The following is a 22,321-nucleotide window of genomic DNA, read 5'->3' on the forward strand; positions in this document are numbered from 1 at the left end:
TAGACCGAGTCACGAACATCGCTATTCTAAAGACAGATTTGCGATTGACTCAAGTCTACAAAGCAGAAATATTATTTATTTAATAGAACAGGACTATTCATCAAAAAAAAATCATGTAAATTAATGAAATGTAGAAATATTCATCAATTTTTTTTCTATTATATTAATATTCAAAAATATTTTATACTATTTTAATTGATTTAAAGATGGATTTCTTTTATTTTTTTAAAAATTAGAAAAATGAGAGATCTAATTAGCATCACCAAAAAATATCGATGTGTTATTTCTTTGTCATTGTTTGTGTGGTAAAGTATGAGAATAGAACTTGCATCAATTTCCTGTACCCCTCTTTAGACTGTTCCTTGTCCAAAATGCAAAACTCACTGGTAGAAAAGTTTGAACGTCATAAGCTTGACATTGTCCTTACCAAAAAGTGAATTTTTTCATCATGGACTTTGAAGAGTTCAATTGTTGTCTCGCCCTTCCCAAAAGATTTTTCTATTTCTCCTTTTCACCCAAAGAGGATTGCATGCATATTTTGGTTGCAGGTCCATGGTTATTCATTAAGTTCTCTCTCTAACTTTGCAAATGGAGACCCAGTTTTGACCTAGTGGACCATCTTTGCGGTGAGATTCCCAGCTGGGTTTGCCTCCATGGCCTTCCTATAGATTTCTAGGATGGGAAAATTATTGAGGGTATATCATATTCTTTCAGTGAATTCCTAAGAGTGGACTCGATCACCAAAAATCACGATCACTTTATTTTTTTCTCATTCGTGAGTTTTAGTGGCTCCAAACACTATGCTTCCTATCTTAGTACAACCCAAGTCTCATTTTGGCTATGTATCTCAATATCTAGATTTTAAGATTTTCCCCTTCTACTATCAAACTCTCTCTTTGGCAAGGCACCTCATCTCAAATTGTTCTAAGGAATTGAAGAGCTAAGTAGAAGTGGGTAAAGGAATTATTCGTACTCATTTGGCTCATAACTTGGGCATGAGTGTCCTAGGTGTTGATTTGATTAGTGTTTATCTCAATAAGGTTAAGGTCACTAATCTTTGTAGTTCCTAGGACCCTTGGAAATCATCTACGATTTTCTTGTTGTGGATCTCCTAGATGTTTCTTTAGATGGTTCATTTAGTGACCAATCCTATCTCCTTTATCTATTTTCTTTTCTTTCCTCTAAAGAGAACCTTGGCTCTTCCCCCTCCCTCTGTCCCTTAGTTCTAGTCGAGATTCTATCACATATAATATATTCCTCCCTGGGTAAAAGCACAAACCAGTGTCACCTTTTTGTAAAGGAAAAGGCTAACTAAAGTATAACTATTCAACTTCAATGACATAATACTAGTACTATTATTTAGAATTTGAAAATGAAGTAAACTAATCAAATGTGTAGAAATGGAAAAAGTTTATGATTATATTTTTTAATAATTATTTGGAATAAGAATTGATGTATTTTCCTTATTTTTATAGGTAATTTTTTAGTTGCTAAAAAATGCTGAAAATTAGGGGTCTAGTTCCCACCAAAAAATTATATGGAAATAAACTTATTTCCCTTTGATCTTAGACTATGTTGTAGATACCATATATAGCTAGAACAATCAAAAATGAAAATTGGCTTTAAACCTATATTTTCTCTTTTATAATGATTCAAATTTCAACACACCTAAAATTGATAGTTTTCATCTCCCACCACATTTTTCAAATCAAATCTATTATAACTAGAAGAAACATTGTACATTGTAGAAGAGTACTCTCCCCTCTAGAACGTAATTTTTTTTTTTTTTTTTTTGATATGATTTAATTTTTTTTCTTTCTCAAAATTGACATCTTTTTGAGTGTTAAAATATCTGCCTACAGAATTTTTTAATTACAATATACTATATCTAATTAAAACACTATAAAATCTATATAAGAATATTCTTGATTTTGAGATCTATAAAATGGTGTTTATAAGTTATTTTTAAAAATTCATAAAAAGTAGTAAGAGTTATTGAAATGTCATTTTTCTAAAATAATTTTATTTATTTAGTAATTGGACACAAACTAGTATAAAACATGCATTTATGGACATTCCCAATTGGAAAAGTGTGAGACCATATATAACTTAGCTAGAATTAATTTACCTGGATCATATGTTTGAATGAAATTGATTTTTAGATAGAAAAACTCAAATTTAGTCATTCCAATAAGTCAGCCTAAAAGGTGACATAGCTTTGTACTTTTACCCCCCTATTTCCCTTCTCCCTTCCCATCCCTTCCCCCAGTTCCTTCTCCCTTTCTTCTATCTCTTTAACCTACTCATAACTTTCCCTATGCTCTTAGTTATTTAAGAAAATTTCTCCCACCTCTACCCTCTTATTTGAAAGTCAAATATTCTACACATATTGGTACCCTTAACAAAACAAGTAGATAACCAAGGTCATGCACTCTATGGCCACTACTCTATAATTTTTGCACGTCAATAAGGAGGAGAAGGAAATGGGAAAATTTTCCAAGACAACCTGATCCATCTATGGGTTTTTGGCGGAGGACTGGCTAAAGACCATCTTGGATAAACCGGTTAAGGGGGAGAGGGAGGATATGAACAAGGACATTCCTGAGGGAAAAAAGGAGGACACACATGGGAAGGAAGAAGGTAGTTAACCCTAGTTTTGGTATTTTTCTATGTTGTTCTTATGCTCATAACAATGAACTTGGTACCCCGTGGGGTTTTAATAGGGTAAAAGTACAAAGTTGTGTCGCCTTTTAGGCTGACTTATCAGAATGATTGAATTTGAGTATTTCTATCTAAAATTCAATTTTTTTAAAACATATGATCTAGATAAATTCATTCTAGCTAAATATGATCTCACACTTTTCCAATTGGAAATGTCTATTAAATGCATGTTTTATACTAGTTTGTATCCAATTACTAATGCAATAAAATTATTTCAGAAAAGTGGCATTTCAATAACTCTGACTTTTTTCAATGATATTTTTTAATAACATATAAGCACCATTTTATAGAGATCAGAGTCAAGCATATTCTCATGTAGATTTAATAGTTTTTAAAATAGATATAGTTAATGAATTTTAAAAAGCGGAGAGAGTTCTCTTCTAGAATGTATAATTTTTCTCCTGGTTATAAGAGAATTGTTTTGAAAAATGTGGTTGGAGATGAAAACTATCGATTTCAGGAGAGTTGAAATTTCAACCCTTATAAAAGTGAAATTATAGTTCTAAAACCAATTTTTATTTTTGATTGTTCTAGATATATATGTTATCTATAACATAGTCTGAGATCAAAGGGAAATAAGTTTATTTGCATATATTTTGTGGTGCAAACTAGACCCCTAATTTTTAGTTTTTTTTAGCACCTAAAAAATTAGGAAAATATATCAATTCTTATTCCAAATATTATTAAAAATTATAATCCTTGAAGTCATCCATTTCTACATATTTCATCAGTTTACTTAATTTCCAAATTCAAAATATTAATACCAATTTTATGTCATTAAAGGTGAACAGTTATACTTTTGTTAGCCTTTTCCTTTGCAAAAGGGTGACACGGGTTTGTGCTTTTACCCTTTAGTTTTTATGTTTATGTTGATTAATAGCAACGATTTGTTTAGGTTTTGTTGGTATATTTTATAGTCTTTCCTACTTATTAGTTTAAGGACTGATAGTATCGTTTATTTTGCTATGGACATATATTATTTTTTGAAGGTTAAAGTTGGCATAAGGTAGATGATTTGAACTTAATGAGTGGGTTGCAAACATGATATCTGGTGAATCAAAATAACTACAATACTAATGTTCAAATTCTGGAAAATCTTGCAAAACTCGAAAGAGTTGTATGCAAACCAAAAAGCCATCTTATTGATTAAAATTGAAAGAATATATACAATGATGGAATATCAAAAATTACCATAGCAGGATGAATTTGAAATATTTATGTGGCTATAATAAAAACAACAAAATTAAACTAAAACTATTTAAAACTAGGTGTTTAATTACCCCAACTTGTCGAGGTAATAACTTTTGACCTGGAACTTGAATTTTGGAACTACTTACACCATTGGAAAGGAGAACTAAAAATCTAGTTTTAGTCCCTAAAATAGGGAGCCTATGGCTACCCAATTTTAGGGATTGATGAAATTTTTAGCTTCAAACTTTGAGCAAAAGACCTCAGAACAAGCCAAATAAAAAGATATAGAAAAAAAAAAATTAAATATGAAAAAAATACTTTCAAACATTTGGTCTTCAATATAATCTAGATCATTCCTCCCCTCTTAAGAGGAAATGGGCCCCATTGCATCAATCTTCTGCAATAGATGAGGGAATTGTGCTACAATTTTTTCCTTGGTTAACCATTTGCCTTGATGAGAGAACTGACTAATCGAACCACCCTATATAGCAAAATTTCATGATTTCTCAAATATTTCAGCATGACTTTAGTGACATGATCACACTGTAATGGAGTAGTAGTGGATGGATTCAATTCTGTAGCATGAATATGGTCAACAGCTTGAGAGATGTCTAATAATGGAGGAAAATAATGTCACAATAATTCCACATTAAAAACTAGATGTAATCCCAAAAATTGTGGTAGATCAAGTTCAAAAGCATTCTCACCAACTTGTTTCTTAATGGTATATGGTCCATACCAAATAGGAAAAAGCTTTCTATAAGGTCCTTGGAGGTGCTCCTTCTGAAGATGTAGCAATACCTTATCACCAATTAGGAAATGATGGGAAGTTCTATGTTGATCATGTCTTTCCTTATACTTCTTATCACTACTACATTTGACCTCATTTTTCAACCAAAATTTTCAACCATTAATTAAAAAGTTTTAGGTTGGTCGGATTGTAAACAAAAATTTTCATTTTTTTTAAATCTGAGCTCATGTTGGTTGAAATTTTGACCAACGCAGGCTTAATTTTGAAATGAAAAATCATTTTCAATTTGATTGTTTGATGGATCATGTGAAGGACTCCATATTGCTCACTATCAAGGAAGTGGTGTGTGTATCACTAGAGACAATCTAGTCGGTACATCCGAGGAAGAATTAATTATATTGCAAGATGAAGAAAAAGATGGAGTTGAGGTGGAAGGTGGCAATGAACAAGAACAAGTTCAACACCAGGGCAGCAACACCAGGAAAAGACATGGCAAAAAACCCAAATCACTATTGTCATCCCCATCAATAGCTAAGAAAGCTAAAGAAGAAGAAGAAGTTTTCTTTGCTTGTTACGATGATTATATGATAACCCCAGTACCAATAGTTGAATAATGCTCCTTTATTATTACTTTTTCCTAATAACCCTTGTCATTTTGAATGCTAGCTTTTAACAAGTTCCCTCTTCTCTGGGCTTAAGCATGACCTACATTTTTGTCTTCTCTTGCTCTCATTTTTTTTGCATTTTTCTACGTTTTGACAACTAAATTGATTTTACCCTAGTTTGACATTTTTTATTTTTCAATCCAAATATTATTATGCAGGTCAGAGTGAGTTTCATTTTGAATTAGGAGTTTTGTTGTCATAGGCAAGCTTCTTAGAGTAATTTTGGACTAAGTTATGTCAATTCACAAATTTTACATGAGTTTTTGGCTTATGATCCAAGAGGGTGAGATTTTGTGCTCCCAAAAAGAAAAACTCAACATGTTTAACCTAAACTATAATAAGTGTTTTTGAGAAATACACAATTAAGTTATTAGCATGCATACAAAAACATTTGCTTCCATCTAGCCACTTCTTTTGCTATATTAAAATTGGCTAATAGATCTTGCTGAGAGATTTTGGGTGATGAAGCCTTAGAAGATAATGGTATTGGCTCCACTATAGAGTCCTTCCATTTTTTAGCATATTTAGAACTGGGACAATTTTTATATTTGCTTTCTTATCTCATATTGAAGTTAGTATGATGAACTCACAGCTATGTGTGATTTGATGTCCAAAGTAGGTGTTTCATAATTGACTTATGTTTGTTCACTATGCAGCTTGAGGAGGATGACAAAAAGTGGTAGCATTTAATTATGTTCCCACCTACAAATTGGCAAGCTTTAGAATTTCACATGCAAACACCGATATAGGATATTGTAGCAACATTATTGATGGAGTTTGAAAAATGGGTCCTCCATGCGAAATCTACTGGAAGCATCCTTAAGACTCCATTAGATTCTCAAGAAAGTTTAAGCTCAGAAGAGGTTTGTGTTGCATAACTATTTGAGCAAATGTGTATGTTTCTAGGTGAATCTAAAAATGAAATTAAGAACCTAACAAATAGTTTGGAAAAAATTGGAGGAATGTTTCATGATATGAATCTGCAATGACATTTGTTATTATATTTGTTGGTTTAAATATTGCAGAGATATGTTGAAGGATGTTGATTTAACACATGTGATTAAAGCAAAGAAAAGGCAGCTTGGACATGCCCAAAAGACAATTGGGGATTTTTTCCTTCCGACAGGTTCACTTGTAGATGCAAATGCCCATTACTCAATAGCAATAGAACTTGCCCAATTAATAGGAGATGTATTTTGGGATGTTGAGGCCATAGAAGGTAGTGTGTGTGCTTTAGTGGTATGTTGATAATATATATCCATGGTAACTTAGAATATGTATAAAACAAACTTCTCTGATGTATTTTTGGTCCCTGTCAAGTACTATATTTCAGGTTCTCAACTCTTAAATAGCCTCCTTTTATTTCATCTTTAATTTCAAATATATTAATTTACTATTTTTCCACCTTAATTGTAATGTTAAACTATCATTAATTGTTGAGGAATCCTTTATTCTTGAAGTTGATGTCAACTTTTTAAGTCTTTGACATGTCTAGATAGACCGGATGGGGCAGAAAGATCAAATGTTGGAAGAGGAAGTAAATTACCGGTATTATGAAGTAATTCAACTTTATCAAAGGTAAGTTTATGGTAGCTTTGGTTTTGTTTTTGTTTGCACAAATGTGGTGTGGCTAAGATTTAAAAAATAATAGTAGTTTGAGTGAGTGAAATAATTTCTTGCTGTGTACCTTTTTTTTCTTGTATCTGTTTGCACTAATATATAATTGCTACTTCAAGCACACCAAAATTGTGTTGGTCATTGAGGTATGATTTTAATTTTTATATAATCTTGTTGCAAGTGCAACTATAAGATATCATAAATTGATTGTAGTTATTTAAAGCCAACTACATTGATCTTGGAAAAAATGTGATAAATCATGAATTGGCTAGCCACAAATTCACATTAAAAAGTTGTCGCATTAACAAAAGCTTGCAATTTCTAGTTTGAACAATAAAATAATGCATTGTTCTCATGTATGACCACAATAAAAGTGCCTAAACTTGCCCCTAGACCAGTGAAATTACAATTTTGACCCTATTTTCACCTAAAGCATTCTTTTTTTCTCATGCTTTTTGTTGGTTGCATCATTTTTTTTGCAGAAACCCTAACCTAATATATGTTTTCAACCAAGTAAACCATGATTGTTGTAAAGCTCTTTTATCTTTTGGTTTGCCAATCTATTTCTGAGAATGATTTTTGCTACCTGATTCAAAGCATACCCTGCTTTCTTATACAACTGTGGCCATTATAAAGTTTTTTTTTTCATCCCAAAGTTACTTTCTTGATAGAATATATTAGATAACCTATCTTTTATTTTTAATTAATTATTGAGGGTTTCTTTGGGCCTATTCTAAAATTGTAGAAAAATCATAAGTTGGCTACAAAAACTAAACAATATTAATGTTCAATTGAGATTAGGCATTGCCAAATACTAAGAATAAATTATAGATTATAAAACCAAGCCAGTTCAAAGAAGCAGAGAACAGGATCATGAAAGTTGGGAAGAAAGCCTCTAACCTACCATAAAAATACACACATTCCTGATTGAAGAACTAGAATTCAAATGAGTGCAGGGTGGCACCAACTTCACTCCCTAGATATATGTTTGTTCAAGCTAGTTCAAAGAAGCAAAGAATGGGATCATGAAAGTTGGGAAGAAATCCTCTAACCTACCATAAAAATACACACATTCCTAATTGAAGAATCAGAATTCAAATGCATGCAGGGTGGCACCAACTTCCCTCCCTAGAAATTTGTTTGTTCTTTTGTGTGCCACTTCACCCATTACTTGATTTCTGCAGGAACTGTCATCTCTGTCATTGCTAACTTAGCTTGTACTTTCCAGATCATGGTAATTTAATTTATTGCACTGTCAGTCTTTTTGTTCCAGAAGGGAGAAAGACTAGGATAATGCTTGCATGAGCTAAACTCACACTGGGAAGAATCTTTCACCCTCCTCTTTTTAACTTTAGATCTTAAAATCATCTGGGAAGAGGCTATTTTTGTTGATTTGTCTTTTCTGGTTGCAACTTTAGCTCAAAGACCTATCTTGGGTGATACAATCTTCACATCTTTCTCTATGCCTCAACTCCCTCAACAAAGAGGTATTCCTTTTTTGAAGATATATTGATCAAGCCTTTTAAATTCTAAAAAAAATTAATTACATTTAACATTGTTGGACAAAGACAACCAATGGCTTTTAACACACCCTTTTAATAAATTGGAAAAAAATCTTTACTGTCTCTCGACTATCAAGGTTCAACAATGTTGTCTTCTATGTAGCTTGAGGTATCAAAGGCAAATCTGAGAAGACCTCCTTGCCAAAAGAAGTATTGTTTGAGAAACTACCACACACTATTACTTGCCACAAACTATACTATTTTTATCTAGATTCAATTCTTCTTCCATGTGTGCCTTTTGTAACATCCCTTCCTTAGTAAAATGGATACATGGTAGTTTAGGAAGCAATTTCTTTTTGAGTAGTGTTTGATGGAGAAAGCATGGGTATGGAGTTTTTGATGTTAAATCTGTCCCTGTAACAATCTCATTAGCATTCCCAAAACTAGGCCTTGACTAATCTTTTTGAAGTCAGTTTTTATGGCTTTGTTAAGGTTGTTTTATGGTGCAATTGAGGTGTTCCCATTTTCATGGCTGATTTTGGGTCTATAGTGACCCATTTAGACTTTTGAAACTTTGGGACTTCAAATTGGTGATGTAAGTGGGATTGGGGTTCATTTTTGGTCTTGTTGGGGTTGTTTCATGGTGGAGTTGGGGTTCGCTTGTCAAAATTTAACTTATTGACAATTGAGATGACAACTAAACTGAGTCTTTGAATCATTTGACTAGTCTCCACATACATACACTTAGTCCTCTCTAGACTTTCCACAATATCAATTGCCTTCAACACATTTATGTGCCAACAACACTGCATAGTAGAAGGTTCCAATGATAGCAATCTTTGTCAATAGTCGGCTTTTTGAAAAGATTAATAGTTTATTTTGGATGATTTTCCTATGCTTCTCTAATGATATCTCCGTTCATATCCCATCTTGGTGTGACACAATTATTTCTCCTTTCACTCGTTAATAAATCCACAAATAGGGTCATGTTCTACAGTGCTGAGGATGAGAGTGATTACAATAGTTTGGCTTCTCCATAATCGCTATTACTTACCTATCTGATAGTCTTTTCTTGGTAATGTGATTCTATCTAAGGATTTTTTTGCTCTCAATAATCCTCTTTAATATTTTAATAGTATTAGTTGCTAATTCATGTTATTTGCTCAATTGTAACATCTTTATTAGTTAGTAATATATTGTTGTTGTTGATTGCCAATCTTTTCTTTGACTCATAAATTAACATATCATTCCTTTGGTACTACACAAAATGATAATGATTATTATATTTTAATATTAAACTTTATTTTATGAAAGGGGATATTACACCAACTTAGAACAGTCCTCAGACTATATCACCATCTCATCACAATCCCTCTACTTAAGACCTTATGGATATCCAATTACTTGGAAGATCCATCCTTGTAATCCTAGGAAAAAGATTTATTTCTCCTAAGTCTTATGCATACCTTACTTTGAGTGTATCTATCTTTGCATATGCATATGTCCATAACTCTGATAGTATATACTAACCTTTAAAGATGTCTAATCTCTACCTTAATTCCTTATTAAAAATTATAACATTCAACTTAGAATGTCTTTGGTTCTTGTTCTTATTCACTTGCTAATGCAAGTTCTTCATCTTGTTTGTTAATGAGGATTTCTCCAATCAGCTAGTTTTGATCTGTTGTCCTTGAGGAGGGTTTCTTATTGCTAGGATACACCATTCTTGAAGTATTAATGTTTAATTCATTTCTATCTTAGATTCCCTTCTTCTTAGCTACAATGTGTTGGAAAATGAATTTTAGAGTTTTTCTATCTCCAACTATGACTCATAATGATCTTCATTAAGTGGAGATTTAGTTCTTCTATGCCTTGTGATTACTATTCTTGTTTTGGGATGGGACGTATGAATGTTGATTATTATGTTAGTTCTTATTTGCTTCTGAAATTAATGTTGGCTATGTGTGATGTTGACTATAATTTTATATGTAATGTTGGATGTGTATGGACTTATATTTGATTAGGGGTGGGTGACTAGTTATATCTTATATGCTAGTGATGTCCCAAGTGTTGACTTATCATAAACTTTTGATTGGATTGTTAATGCAGATGGAGTATTCAATCTACTAATGCAAGGGTATAATAAGTTCGTGAGTCAGATTCAATCTAATGATTCAATAGTGTCTTTACTCTTTTAGACTTTGAAGCTAATTTTGGAAGCCCTGTTGGTTATTGTTATTACGATTGATTTGGATCCCATGTATGACTTAACTGAAATTACTTTCTGTTCCAGCTTAAATATTAATATGAATTTTTTCAAAAGGTTGGATTGTCTTGATTTTGATGATGAAGTATGTTATATATTTATAATCTTTCTTATATTACCCCTTCTCATTTAGTCTGGAAATGTGTCTTCATTATTCATGATACACATTGCATTTGAGCACATATGAACTGATTCTTACTCAAACTATAAATATGCTCTCCCCTATTTGTTGTCTAAACTTGTTTGCACTTTCTTACTATTTTTTAAATTTGGCAAAATGAAGTGGTCATTTTTCTTCCATTATTCATTGTCTTGGCTAGTTGAAATTATTTTTCCAGAGCATTTTTTGTCAGGGATAGTTAAGACCTTATTCTTCCCTTTGGTTTCATCCAAGTGCCCTCTCCTCTATGCAACACTACTTTTGGTAGAATTTTGGTCTTCATTAGAATGTTTTTGAAATCACTTTTGTGCTATCAAATTGCTTTGGAGACCTCTTTCTAATCTTGAAATAGAAATGGGGATCTCTTCTAAGTGGCAAATGAATTAGGGTGTTTATTGCCACTTAGTGAGCCCTTGAACTAATGTTCTCAGTTTAATTATGTTTTGTACCATGGGCAGGATGTATATAATTGCAATGGTATCTTATTTGATCAATCAGTTTATCTAATTTTAATTGGAATTTGATTTCTGTTGTGGCAAATTAAGTGGGGTCATGCAATACTTGAAACCTTGCTAGTGAGAATTTTTGAGTCTAATATTAAGGGTTGATATTACTACTGGTCAGTAACATGGGAAGGTTGTTTCTAGTATAGCTAAAGGGGCAGATTTATGTCTGCAAGTCCTGCAATAGTCATCTTGCAAATATTGATGAGGTTGTCTCTAAGGTAGGTAACTTTTACTTGTAGCTTGAATTTTTCATAGGAATCACATTAATCTATATTTGATTTGGGCTTTAGTCAGGTTAAATGGAGGGACATTCAAGACTTCTTTACAGTGGGTAACTATGCTTTTGATTTCTTATGTGTCTAAGTTGTCAAGTATATTGTTTGGAATAAGCCCATGCATTCATTGATTTTGGACTTTCACATTTGCTAAGGTTATTTTACTTGTGTAGTTTTAAAGCATCTTAATGAAACCTCCACAACTAGTCATTGAACTAAGACATACCTTCCTCATGTATGTTGGTGTTAGGGACAAAGATACCTGCATGGCACATAGTCATTTGAAGAATTTTTTACATTTTTTTAGCAGGAGAGTAGTGAAGGGTATAATCCTCCCATGTTGAGATTTTCACTGTCTAGCCACTTGTCCTATTGACAAAGCATTTTGGAACATGTGATGCTCTATATGTTATCCTTGTTATTTAGTTTTGACTAATGCAGGATTTAATTCAACAAAAATCCAATTATATATTTGTGTTAAGTAATTGAAGGCTTCTACCAATATTTATGGTCACATTTCATTTAGAAATTTGATTGTATTACTGTGAGTTTTCATTTCATAAATTTCATTTTTCCTCATATATGTTGCAAATAACTACAAGGAAAGGGGGTACAATTGGCACACAAGCACCTTTAGTCATCTGGTAGTAAGAGGAAAGGATATATAATCCATTACATTTAAAATTTCACCCTCTTTCTTGGGTCATTTATTATATATTCATGGGTCAATGAGTTTGACTCAAAAAATGTACAGTTGAATCCTAATAGCAATATCACAATTTGACTTGTTGTGGAAAATATCTTAGGCTTATCTATTGATGAGCTCAAGGGGAATTCTAATGAATGGTTCATAAGGAACAACACTTGTTGTAGGTTTTGCAAATGGGATTTCAAGTAGAGTGGTTTAAACCATGGAGGAAACTCCATAGTTAAGCATGCTTGAGCTAGAGTAGTATTGGAATAGGTGAGCCTTTAAGGAATTTGTGGTGCTTCAACTTTGTGAGCACTACCTAGATGCAATGAGTGCTAAGTGTTCCATTCATTCTCATGAGAAATGAGTTTGTGTGAACTACTATGCATGAATCATGGTTCAATGAGTTTGACTTAAAAACTACACTATTGAATCTTGATAGCAATATCAGAATTTGACTTGATGTGGAAAATATCTCCTACTTATCAATGATTTATGTGTCTTAATTTTTAACATATTACTTCAATAATAAATACACCTTCAAAGTTCAGAGTTCAAAAAATTCTGCTTTTCAACATTTTATGGTTTTGGCCTGATATAAGATAATTCTTGAAAACAGTAAGGTTTTTATATTTCTAATTATTTATTATAAAACCATTTCCCAATTGAGGATTGGCTTGTCATTGTGATGGTTCCCTTATCATTGATTTTAATTTGAAAAGTCATTTTTGAGATTATTGTTCTTAGGTCTGGAAGTTTTGCTTTGATGATAATTATGCCTTTAGTGTGCAGAACTATCTCTATTTTGCAACTTGTGATTTTGTTTAGATATGAAGCAATAATTGCATATGGTTATTGTTTTTAGTTTCAGTGGTTTATCATAAACCAAGTATCAATTAAAGCTTGGCTTGTTATTACTATAATTACTTTGTTGTTAATTGGTTCGAATAGTCATGTTTGAGTTTTTGTTATTAGATTTTTTTGTGGATGGTAGAAAAGAGAACTGATGGAAAGAAAATTATGTCATATAAGAAAAAATAGTATTAGACAGGATAATTTTACCCTTTGTGAACTTAAAAGGTTGGTACTTTTCTTTTGCTAAATTACTAGATGATTAAGTCACCCTATTATTTGCCTCTGTGAAATCGATAGAAATCTAGGTATGCTAATATTTATTTTGTTGTATCTGTATGCATTGTGGATACAGCAGTGTGTATCTACCTTGCATTGAATCACTAGTCTAGTAGTTAAAAGGAAAAAATGACTAACTTTTGCATCAAGTCACGTATTTGGATGTTTTACTTAAAGTGGGTGAATGACATTTTTTCTTGTTTGCCCGAGGACAAGAAAAAGGACTGTGCCTAAAATATTTCAAAAAGCAATAAAATCCTAATGTTATATGAAGAATAATCTGAGCTATCCTAATCTAACAATATTGACCTTCTATCATAAAGTTTTTGCATTTAGCCCACACTAAAAATAGCAAAAGGCTTAGAAGTCTAAGTGATAGTTTATGTCAAGCAACATTGCTTCTGTGTGCTCCTGATTTTTCATTTTCCTACCTTTTTTCTATTTTGTGTCTGATGTGAAGGATAATAGGGCATGGCTTTTTTTATAGAAAAGGAGATGCTTTCTTTAAAAGGAGGCCAAGGTGTAAGGTTTTGGATGGCTAGGAGAGATAGCTAGACTCCATGGAATTGCCCCTAGTTAACACTTTATAATATTATAAAGAAACAAACATAAAGATATACTGGTGTAAAGGTGTCTATATCCATGTCCTTAGAACTTAGTTCTGTGGCTATTAATGCTCTCTTCCAAGATGGGAATATGTTTATCTTTGATTGTATTGTGAGACATCTTCTTATTGCCCTCCCCTTTCCCAATATCTAGACAAAAGTAAATGTAGGAAAATATTCTGACTCCTAGTAATTATTCGTGGTTGATTCACTTCTGAAGCAATTAGTTGATTCTCTTGATGAATAGGACATTTGTTCTTAATTTTCTTAAGCTACCTTGATTGTGCTCATGTAGAGTCCTTCAGTTAGGTTGATGGTTGACTTCAAATTGCTATCTGATTGCTTAACAATTCCTAGTATATTTATGGAAATTATAGTTATTGCATTATTTTTATGATAGCTAGTACTTTACCATGAATCTAAAAATTGTTGTGAATTCATAGGCATTTTTCACTATAGTTGTGAGGATCAATAAGAGTGGTATGATTGATACATAAATGCATTTTTAAATTCACATTGCTAAGGGAAGTGACAAGATGATATTGAGAGCATTGTTGAGCTTACTTTCTTTGAAGATGAAAAACTCATAACTTTTAAAGATTATTTTAGATTGTTTCAAACTCGTTATACTTCCTTCAACTTTAGATTATGGAAAATCAGACACGGCATCTAGAGAAGACATAAATTTTGTTTAGTTCTTTTTGCATTTGAAAGATTAACATTCTTCAAGACATGGGTATATGCAGCTTTCCACTCATCCTCAAAGCAATGGGCAGCTCACTTGATTGCCTACTTTGAACAGTTAAGGTAAGTTGCTACTGCAATCCAAAAAAATATTTTATGAGCTCTATGTATATTTTCTAGACTATGTCATCTGGGTACTTTTGATACATAGTGCTTCTTTCAAGACGTAGATTAGTTAAGGATTCTATAGCTGCAAAGTTTAAGGTTTTCTTTATCTCCAGAATGTTGTGCTCTGTAAAGTTATAGTTGAAAAAGGTTGAATTAAGTACTTTTAAGTTTTTGTATAAGGCATATAGAGACCATGCCTACTCATTATTTTGGTGACCCATTTTGGCTTTTCTTCTTCACATTGATCTTTATTTGTTGTTTAATTAGCTGCTAGAATATTTTTTCCCTTTCAACATTTTGATTTCGACACTATTACATTTTCTTGCAGATCCATAGGGCACAACAATTTTATGAGAATGTGGTTCCAAGCTATACAATATATGACATTGAATGTCTAGACCACTCATTTAGGAAGTTTACTAGTGATAACAACTATCTTATATGTTTCAGCTAGAGTTATCAGGAATTGATAGTATATAGATAGCATTGGCTAAGTTATTGTTACAAGGGTGAGGATTGCGAATATAATTATCTACCCCAAAAGGAAAAGAATTTTGAGATCTACTTTTCTCATCTATATTCCATTCCTCTTACTTCTAGCAATGAATTTATCTACAAAGAATTCTTTCTTTACATGGAAAATCACCAATTTGGTATAGTTGCTACATCAACTACTCCAAACCAACATGCACCCATATCCAAAGGAGCCATTCAAGAAGTTCCCTCTATAGAGAAGATAATCTTTTTTCTTGTTAGGGTGGTTTGTGGATTTTCTAACTTGTATTTTGAAACTATTATTTTTTAAATACTTTTAAGTTAAGATGGGACCACTCTTTAGTCATTATATCTTTGCTGGGTGTAATTGAACTAAAAAGTTATTATATGCTTGTGACAGATGATAATTCAGTCACAATAACCATGATTGAAGTTTTCCGTTATAGTCTAGGAAAATTTGGACTGACCTACTTTGGCATTGTTTGAAGATTGACAGATGGGGAAGTCATGGATGTACAAATCTAACTAAGACGAATTTTGATCCAACCTTGTATTTGTTTTTGGTGGTTCTTCTATTAGAAATCCTCCCCTTGTATTGATTGAATGTTATAGTTCATAAATGGATGAATGAAATGAATGAAGTATGTAATTAGATGTTAATGGGGAATTTAGATTGATGTTAGGGGGAGGGGGGTGAGGCCAGATGAGTTTCCACCTTCATGTGGTTGGCCTTGTTAAGTAGAGAATATTATAGTATTCTTGAAACCAAGTGAAGCTCAAACTAACATACCAAGGAATTGCAAAACCCAAATCCATCTACCTCTCATCTTCTCATCCCAATAAGACATCTTTTCTATCTATAGTTTTTTTTTTTGCAAAATATTTTGAGATTTTGAGAATTTTGAACCTTAAAAATTTATTCTAGATGTTAATTTTGTTGAGATGTGGAGAATCACTTTGTCCTGTGTGTGGACATTCTAGAATCTTGATATTGGTTTAAATATGAGCTAACTATAGGTTCTTTATGCACCAAATTTCTATAGAGATCTTCCCATTCTAGACCATCTTAATGCACAGTTGTAGATCTGATAGGATTCTGCTGGTTGGAGAGGGAGACTTCCACCATTAACCTCTATGCTTTGCTTGATGTCCATACTATGTTCCCAAGGTGCCATTTTACCACAACTCAGAAGCAGGCTAAAGAAGTAGTGAAATTTTTCCTTACAGCTACCATTACCAATTCCATTTTTTTACAAGTTTGAATAATAGATATTTAATATATCCATTTACTGCATATCCCACATTCATGGATTTCCATGAGATGACATCACTTTAAAGCAAGAATAATGTGCCTTGTCTATCCTTCTATATTTTGCATATGTATCTAACAGCTACCATTACCAATTCTATTATTTTTCAAGTTTGAACAATGTATATTTAATATATCCATTTACTACATATCCCACAATCATGGATTTCCATGAGACAACATCACTTTGAAGAATAATGTGCCTTGTCTATTCTTCTTTATTTTGCACATGTATCTATCATTGCATTTCCAATAATAAAAATTATTTGATGATAATAGTCTTTTCATCATACTTTGATGGATGTCCATGACCTACTCTAGAGCTCCCATTTTGGCATGGGGGGGAAGATGCCAACAAAGGTTGTGCTCATCTTTATTTTTTCATGTGAGTTTTTGGTCTATTCATTTAGCATAAGGATTTTTTTCCTCTTCAATTCCTTTCAAAAAAAATAGATTGGAGACTGAGTTTCTTTAGGAATTCTCTTTCAGTTGAGCTCGCAAGGGAAATTAGCTAGCAAAGATGCTCTGTTAGCTTTTAATACGCTTCATAGATGAGATTGCATTTTATGGTTTGAACAAGATGTGGAAAAAAATCAAGTGTGTGATATTTTAGAAGATTGAAGATGAGTCCATTCTTGAGTGTAGTAATGAATCTCAAAGCTCCTTCAGTCTGAGCATATCATGTACTTCAAACAATCTTTTTGAAGTTGGATCAACATTGTATCCTTCAGGTATTTGATTCTCCGTCTTTCTTCTTGTCATTACTTCTATATGTGTGAGCTTCGGTCAACATGTGGCTTAAGGATGTGTAAATGGGGCTTTGGGTAAGGTGGTGAGTTGCAGTTGGTAATTTCATCTCTATTTAGTAAGGTTGACTTCTTTCTTAATTGTTGCAGGCCAATAAATTTTTACTGAAATTCAAACCATTAGAAGATCAGATGTGCATGTTGAGTCATGGGGGGTTCTCAAAATCCACTCTGGTATTTTAATTTCCTTGCAATCAAATTCTCTATAATTTTCATATTTTTGGAATGCAATGTTGACTTTTCATGAATTAAAATGTCATCATTGTCTCTTGATATAGAGATAATTTTACCAAATAGTTTTATACTACACTAATTAGATTTATATTTTGCAACAACAATTGGTTTGTCGCTATTTTCATCGTTGACTCTATTCAAGTAGTAGGTTATTCTTCCATTTGATGTACCCTAAACTTTTTAATTGTCTACAATTATCCAAAGGATCTATGGTCAAAACTTATGTGCAGCAATATTTCATTATTGTGCTTTGTACACCAACACTTTTAAACCAAATTTATGTTTTGAACATATGCTCTTTTGGGTTGTCTTGCAAAGACAATTCTTGGAGCCTCAAGTTACCCCACAAAGTAAACATGCCACTTGTGTAGTCCCTAATGTTCACAATACTGTCACTTGTCAATTAGGACAACCAAAAGATACAACAGTACTTTCCATCAAAGCTTGTGCAATATTATTGACCTGGTAATCCATAATCATATGAGGTTTTGCTACCATTTACTTTGACACTTATTGTATTAACGTTATTTTTCCTATGGCAACCTAAAAATGGCTTCTATAACATCAATAAAATTGAAATTTGAAACCCCTAGCTAGCTTTTGAGATTGACTATTTTTTAACATTGCTTTTGAGACTAATTATTTTTTGGCCTTTTGTTTGATCTTAATCTTTTGGTATGGAATGAGTGCAATGCTGGTGTAAATATGCCATATTACAAATTTTGTTCATAGTACTACTGAGTACATGAATATGATTGGTTTTTACGACTATCTTTATTTCGCTCTATTCAGTGCTTATTAATTCAGCAATATATGATTAAAAATGCTACAGGAAAGAGAAAAGCATTTAGATAACACTTTATTTGTAGTTGTATTTGACAGCATAGTGTTTTTAGAAGGGTATACTGTACATTTATGTTACTTTATTAAAAAACCCTACCAAAAGAAAAACATACTTGACAAGTTTCTTAGTGGTGTAGGGATTTTTAAGTGTATTTTCTGATTGTAATGTTTACTAGATTTTGTTTTCTAAAAATTTTGAGCTAAAAAATTTGTTTTTTAAAAATTTTGAGCTAAAATTCTTAGACTTGCTCAACTGTGCAACACGGCGATGATTTATTTTCTAGTTTTATTGTAATATTAATCACTTTGAACTTGAAGTAATCTTTTTTACCCTACAAGGTCAATGTTGCAAGAATTTCATTATGTGTGCTTTTTTTAATCACACCTTTTGAGGATATATTGCCCCTTATTGTTGTTGTAAATAACCTGTGCAATTGTTTTTCTTTTAAATGGGAGAATTTTTTTTGTTTTTAATTAGGATTGTTGTTTGGAGATTGCAATGTGGAAGAGTGTGCTCGTTACTTGGAGACAATCAAAACATACGAGAACAAGCCAGCTGATAGTATTCTGGAGCATACTAACAATGACTATCTATCATGAGTATTCTTCATACCTCTGTTGAATAAAAGTTGTGCACTGTTTATGTAGATTTAATAAGCCGATTTATGTTTTAAGTTCAAATTTTCAAACATATAACGGTCATTTAGATTTTGGAGGGAAGTATTAGTTTTAAACTTGAACCTTTCAACCTAATGAAAATTGGTTGAATTGGTTATATTGTGAAGTCGTATATATGTAAGAGGGAGCCGTTGTTACAAATATAGAAGAGGGAGTCAGTTGTATGGACTGGTGTAATACCACAAGCAATAAAACTTCAATTTCTACAAGATTTCCTTGATCCTTTGGATTCTCAAATCAATTTGGTTTTCTTTATTAATGCATTAGTAGGAGTTATTAACCATCCACATTTCTAATTGATGTTTTCCACATTGTGTTAAACTTGATGCCGCACCAGTTGCAGAACCAATGACTTCTTTTAACTATTTACTTGTTGCAGTAGAATTTAAGAATAATGGAAATTATTCCATGAGTATGGGATCTTGATATTCATGAAATTACCAGAATTGACATGTATTATAAGTTACTAACTAGGAACATGCAAGATTAAACAAGATAGGAGTGATCTCAGTTAAACAACAACATGATAGTTGAACTATTCATCTAGGACTCCACATTTTGCATGCATGTCTACCAGGGTAGTTGCAACTTAAAAAAATATATTCTCTCAATATATCTATTTTGTGTATATCCATCAACCATGGCTTTTGATGACCACATTGCGTTCAGGCATCCTATCAAATAGTTCACATGACTTATCTATGCTTCCATTTTGCAAGCATGCCTCCCAAGGAAAATGCTATTCATGCTTCACATGAGAGTCTTTTTATATGATGATTTATTGTTAATCATGTCCATTCGCTACCAAACAATTCATATTCTAAAAATTTGAGATGTTGGAACTTTTGTGGATGTGCAGGCCATCAGAACATAGTACAAGGAGGATGACAAACTTATTCTCAACTATCAAACTCAGGCAAGTGATACAAATTGTAGAATCTTAACATATGGTTGTTCAAATTATGTATCTCCTAAATGATTTCCTTTTATTATATAACTTTCTATGCATAGTTTCCAAGTTTTCTTATTGTCTCGGGCATATTAACACTAATACATATAAATTTTTATATGTTTAAGTTGTGATTGTCTTGGTAGCCATGCATGCAAAATTAACAATATCAGATTTCCACAATCCATTTGTAATGCAATTTCATTTTGGATTTGATTGTGTGTGTTTTTTAGCATCATCATTTCATATCACTCTCCGTAATCCATCATCAGCCAGATGAGAGAGTGCAGGATGCATGCAAAATGTCATATCATACGCAAGGCATGTGAACTATTTTATAGAATGCCTGAAAAAAAAATTACACCTAGGCGTTGGTAGAAATTTCTACCTTCATTGGTCAAAATTTCTACCAATGCCTAGGTGTTTTCTACCTTCATTTGTCAAAATTTCTACCTTCATTGGTCAAAATTTTCTACCTTCATTGATTGAAATTTTGACCAATTCTTGGTAGAACTTGCACTATGGCTCTAGAAGGTTTTTCAAAATTTGGTCGAAAACTGGGTCAAATTTTTGACCAATAATGGTCAAAAAATGGCCTAATGTACTAGTGTATTTCTCTACTCTAAAATATCGTGAACTTGTTGCTATAACTATTTGATCTTTTCAATAAATATGTCTACTTTATCTACCTCCTTTTTAGTATTTAGTGGCTAACTAGATTGCAAGATGGGTAGCACTATATCTATAGATGCCAATGGTTGATACCCAAGACATACCTCAAATGGACTATTTCCTATAGTAGAGTGGAGTGCATGGTTGAAGCTATGTTGCACATAAGGAAAACTCTCATCCCATGTACGTGGGTGTTTAGAGTGGTACATCCAAAGGATATGGATAATCATTCTATTGACTACCTCTATTTGGCCATCTATTTGAGGATGGAATCTTGTAGACTTTGTCAACTTTGTCTCCATTCTAGCCCATAATAAAGACCAAAATTTGCTAAGGAATCTACTATTTCTATCTGAAATAATGCTTTTTGGTAGCCCAAAATTAACCCAAACATGTTCAAAAAATAGCTTGACAGTCTCCTCTACTGAAATCATTTTTTTACAGGCCACAATGATAGCAATCTTGGAAAATCTATCTACTACCACATATATACAATCATTCCCCCTTCTACTACTTGGGATCCCAAACATAAAATCCATTTAAATTGAATGTCATGATTTATTAGGGATAGTTAATGGTAGTTAGAGACCTAATTTATGGTTTGAAGGTTTTGCAATTGCACATGCAACACAAGATTTTATATATAAAATAATATCATGTTTTATTTTTGGCTAATAGAATTCCTTTTGGAAGATTACAATATTCTTACCAATACCAAAATGTCCTGCCAACTGGCTATAGTGTGCTTCCCATATTAATTTCTATCTTTCTTCACTGGGGACACATATGTGACCAATATGACAAAGTAACCCATCTTGTATATAAAAATTAGGAACATGCTTCCCTTCTAAGACCGCATTGTAAATATTACAAAAATCAGGGTCATTACCATATAGTTTAGCCCAAGTTTTTTTTTGATGGCCACATGAATCCAACACCATTGTCAAACCTATGATTGGAGGCCTGCTCAAACAGTCTACTACTTAGTTAGTACTACCCTTTTTATGACAAATGTTCAAGTGAAATCAAATGATTTTTACAAATCTGGAAGGACCAATACTAGAGTTGAACATAGTCAGAGTTTTAATTCCTCAAATGCTTTTTGTTTGTCCTCTGTCCATCAACATTTTTCTTGTGTTCCACCTTTGAGTGACTAATTAAGATGCCATGATAAATGTGAAAAATCAAATACAAATTTGCGATAGAAGTTGGCTAGACTCAAGAAACTATGAAGTTCTATGAAATTTTAGGAGGTGGCCAATCTTTGATTATTTGTATCTTTTTAGTGTCTACATGAACACCCTCACGATCAATGATGTACCCTAAGTACTCAATGCTTTGCATACGAAAAGATAAATTGTCTATGTTTGCATAGAGTTTATGTTTCTACAAACTCAAGAGT

This window comes from Cupressus sempervirens, chromosome 3 (genome assembly GCF_028749045.1).
Source record: "Cupressus sempervirens isolate cs-2001-9-10 chromosome 3, ASM2874904v1, whole genome shotgun sequence".
In the NCBI taxonomy this organism is placed as follows: Eukaryota; Viridiplantae; Streptophyta; class Pinopsida; order Cupressales; family Cupressaceae; genus Cupressus; species Cupressus sempervirens.